Source organism: Pinus tabuliformis, chromosome 7 (genome assembly GCF_031772625.1).
Source record: "Pinus tabuliformis cultivar Carrire ecotype Pingquan chromosome 7, CPIR1, whole genome shotgun sequence".
Taxonomy (NCBI): domain Eukaryota; kingdom Viridiplantae; phylum Streptophyta; class Pinopsida; order Pinales; family Pinaceae; genus Pinus; species Pinus tabuliformis.
Window position 1 is genome coordinate 1,349,510,766 of NC_142293.1, and position 5,275 is coordinate 1,349,516,040.

Sequence of the window (5,275 nt, forward strand, 5' to 3'; positions counted from 1 at the left end):
ATAGGGCTTCCAAATTTTTAATTTAATTATCAATAATTATTAGGTGGATAGTAAAGACTTAAACTCTTCACAATATTTTGGAATATTCTTAGTAATATTTAGAAATCAAAGGTTGAGATTTGTCTACAAAATAGTTATGTTAATTTTTGTCATTTAATTAAATTGATACATTAAAAAAATGCCATATGAACAAGTGTCATATGTAATGAGCTGTGGTTTCTTGGCCGTACGGTATTGATAAACCATGGTATTGGCCAACACTACTCTAAGAAAGTCAAGTTTAACAATCTTCATTGTAAAATGGCGGTGAATCTCAACGGTTATATATATATATATATATATATATATAAATATATATATATATATATATATATATATATATATAATATATATATATATATAGTCTAAGTGGGTGACAATTTTTGCCTTGAAATTATAGATTTTTAGGCATGCTTTTGGAAAAATATGATTGACATTTTTGGAAATCCAATTTATAATCATCAAAGTATAAAATTTTAGGTGTGGTGGGGGTTTCTAGGGTGTTAAATCTATTTCTACATTCAAAATCTAGATTAGAACACTTCTAAATCAAGAGTTTGCAAAATTAAAAAAACAACTCATTCTGATAAAAAAATTACTGTCCAAAGAAATTATTACTCTAGACTTATATATTAATTATTTTTATAATTAATAATAATCTTTATAATTTAAAATAAAATTATAATTTAATTAATTTTTATGAATTTTCTAACTTTAAAATAGAAAATATATTATAAAATAAGTATTTTAATATTTATAAATTTTCTATTATAAAATAAGTATTTTAATATTTATAATAAATTGATGTTTATCAATATTTACTAGTCAATTAATTTATATAATTATAAAAATTTTATTATTAAATAAAATAAAATTCTACTAACATAAAATATATATAGAGTTTATATATTTTCACATTCAAACCTTATACTCAAATTATAAGTTTTTTTATTTATATATTAAATTACATTTAAATTAGTTAGTGTTTCGATGTTTTTTAATAAATGTTAACCGAATATTTGGGAGGCGAAGTTGCCACATAATGCAACCGTTCCTATCTGTACAGTCTCTTACCCGGAGCTGCACCCCTTCCCCCTATTGTTCGCATCGGATTTTTTTAATCACCGTCCCTACGATCGACCCCACAAGATCCATGCTGTCACGCCCCTACACCTGTGGTGTCTTCCACCGCTTGTAGCGAGGTGCGGCATTTTAAGAATTTCTTTATTTGAATAATACTAACTTTAATGGCTACACCTATTCCAACATGAACATACTTAACTTGTGTTTCTTAAACCGAATAAAGTGTTATCCTTTATACTTTAACAAAGAACATTCTCAATCATTAACCATCATCAATAAACCGAGAACAATACAAGTATAAAGGGAGGGGCAACTCCCCGAAAAGTCTGCCCAACAATATATTATAACAGCTTCTTCAATATTACAATACAAGTGTACTTGACAAACTTCAAGCCAACACTTAGCCAAATAATACAACCGAGGGGCAATTCTGCCTTTACAACATCTTGTGCCTTTCTTGCACAAAGGACGGTGCTCACCCGAGCCACCAAGAATCCTTACCAAGCCTTACACCAAGAACTGCACCTTAGAACTCACCCCGAACACGGTTGCTTCACTCAACCCGCACTTAAGTCAAAACTGCACCTTTGTAGCACTACGCATGAGGTATGCGTAGTCTACTTTACCCCTGCGTTTTACCCCTATGCGTATCAAGAGAGATGAGCGAAGATTTCTTGTCTTAATGAGCTCTCATGCTCATGTATATATACGCTCCATACTTTGGATATAATCTTGGGCCGACATGTATAATAACATGAAGCCCCCCACGTTATATCTTTATGGTGTTTGACTTTATTATATTTTATTCTCCACGTTCACCATGTATAAACCTTCGTATACTTCTTTCACATGGCTTGATTATATTATATTTTATTTCCACATATATATAAACTCCATATTACATAGTTTTAACTTGTCGCATATGTGCTCCACACTTAGTCGTATTATGTGTTCACATTATCGTCACATTTTATGTCACATGTGTCATCGCAAACTGTCGTTTAGCACACCCGTGCGTCCGCCCACGCGCCCGCCTGTGCCCGTGCACAATCGCCCGCCCAGCGCCCGTCACACCCGCAACCGGAGGTCCTTACACATGCATTCGGGAATGGGCCATCATTTTCCCATCTGCTCACGGGTGAAAGCACTGCCTTTGACTATGTGGGCAAGGTAAGAATTTTAAGAATTTCAAATTGTATTTGTGAATATGGTTCTTGCAACTCTAATGGCCGTTTTTATTATTATAATGGACGAACAGATCATTGGGACATTTTGCTTGTCAAATTAAACCGTGTCCGTGGGTGATGCGCCTGCTTTTTCCGTACGCTATTACTTTGCTCGACATCCAGCATTTATGAGGTTTGAATTAGCTCACGATCATTTTGCAATCATTAAGCTGTGAATATGATATAAGAGTTGTTTATAGAGGTTGAGGAATTGTAACATGGTAAAATGGATTGGAATTTGGGTAAAAAAAATAATTTTTTTTTTGGAGATAGTGTTTGAATCATATTTTTGATGGTGGAAATAGATTCAGCGCCTTCAAAAATTTTTGGGGTACTTAAAATCTTGAAGTTTGACAACTATAACTCGGATTTACAAAAATCCATACTAAATTTTTTCAAAATATGACCGCATAGGCAAAAAAGGAGTCTCGTTAGACTACAGGTGATGAGATAGGAGCCATCTACTGAGCCGATGACATATGCACTTAATTTAATGGAAATTAAATCTCATAAAACTTAATTAATTTTGATGTCAGGTTGTAAATAAATAAATTAATCAATAAATATATTGGCTTATAATAATTTAACAAATAATAATGTTTACAAGGTGTGTTGTTAAGTCATTTTGTGATATGAAGTTTACTCATTCAAAATTTTATGGGAAAATATTCAACCATGTTTAGGTTTGGTGTGGCCGAGTGATTTTGACGGCTTAGAAGCCACTCGGTCAAGGTTTCTCAAGTCATGATTTTAACAAATAAGATATCTTTGAGTAGCAATTTCCCAAGTCATAAAAACCACGATCCTCCTTTCTGAAGTAGTGATTTTGATAGCATAAGTGTGGTGATTTCTCAAGTCATAAATCAAGCTTATGACCAAAATAAAATAAAATAAGAAAATAATATTAATGAAAGTTTTGATAAAGATAATTCATTTCATCACATGGAATACCATTTGTCGACGCAGCAGACCTTAAGCATAGGAGAGCTAAGTCTTTCGCTTTAGCTGAACATGCTGAGAAAACCAATCATCATGTTTGTATTGAGGAGGCTAGTGTTATTGCTAAGGTTTTGCATTTCCATCATCGAAAGTTTAGGGAAGCGCTATTGAGGAGGCTAGTGTTATTGCTAAGGTTTCGCATTTCCATCATCGAAAGTTTAGGGAAGCGCTTGAGATTGAAAAGAGGCCAAGCAATCTCAATAGGGAGGATGGCTGTAGTGTTGGGTCCCAACACTTTCTTCCTAGTCGTTTTCCCGCCCTCCTCTTTAAGGCGTCTTTATTATTATTTTTATTTATTTATTTTATTTTACTTTATTTTATTTTTATTTTTATTTTTATTATTTTTTATTTTTTTATTTATTATTATTATTATTTTTTTTAAATTAATTAATTAATTTTATTTTTATTTTATTTTATATTTTTTAATTAATTAATAATCTATTTATTTATTTATTTATTTATTTTTATACTTTTTTTTAATGTCTTTTTGTTTTCTCATCATTATTTTCTCATTTAATTATTTATTTTTAAAGAGTTAATTTTTTCATTTCTGATTATAAGGTCTTTTGGGTCTAATTTTTCATGTGAATTCTAATGAGTTTATTATTTTAATAATTCTCCCATTTCATTATTTTATATATGTAGAAGGTCCTTTATATAACCAATTCTAATCTACTTATAATTTTTAACTAATTTTCTAACTAATTTTACTTTATTTTCTTTAGATATTATAAAATCCTTTATATAACTAATTTCCATTTAATTATTAATTAACTTCTAATCTTTGATAATACTTTTTATATATTATTTGGTCCTTTATTTAACTAAAATTCCTTTTAAATAATATTTAACTTATAATTTTTTAATTATATTTTTTGAACTTAATACCCTTAAAATTATTTTTTATATATGTTCTAAGGGATTGATCCTAAATATTATTTTTAAATTATATATATATTTGATTATTAATAAATAAATTATTTAATTACTTTCTCAACCTATGATTAATTTATATATATATATATAAAATTAATTTAATAATAATTATTAAATAATTTTAAATAAATAAATAAATTATTTTTTTAATCTAACCGTTAATCCTAACTTTTACCTTAATAACCGAATATTATAACTTTAATTATAGAATATATATATATATATATATAATATAATAAATAAGTTAAATATATAAATAATTACATCTTTAATCTTAAAATTATTTTATTTTTATATTTTAACTAACTTCCATAAAAATAAACTAACCATTGAATTAATATTGAATGAAAATACTAGTCAATTTATGATTTTAATTAAAATATATATATGAAAATACCAATATAATTATTTAATAATTTGGAATAAATAAATAAATTATCAAGTCAACCATCAAAATTATTAATCCTACCTTAATAACCTTATATATATATATAATATATATATATATATATATATATATATAATAATATATATATATTTAAATAAATAAATAAATTCCATTTTAAAAACTAACCATTTTTTACTTAATTTAACTTATTTCCGTAAGAAAAAAAAAAAAATATATAATAATAACATTAAATTAATAAATAAGAATTTGACCTGGGTCCTAAGGTCAAAATTAGCCTTTGGTCAATTTAGCCGTTGAAGACTCTGCTCAGACTATTTATCATGCTAAGCTGGATCTGTTTCTTCAACTTTTCCTGACGATGAACCACACTAGTTGGTTCGAAACACGTCGACAAATGGTATATTCCATGTGATTTTCGCCAAAAAATCTCTCATAAACTTGATATGGATCACAGAAGCCTGAACTCTACAATTCATTTCATATTTATTTAAAAAAATCGAAGAATTTTTATTTATTTCTATAAATGTTAATAATTAAATAATTAAATTAAAAAATATATATAAATGTAAACTAAATAAATTTT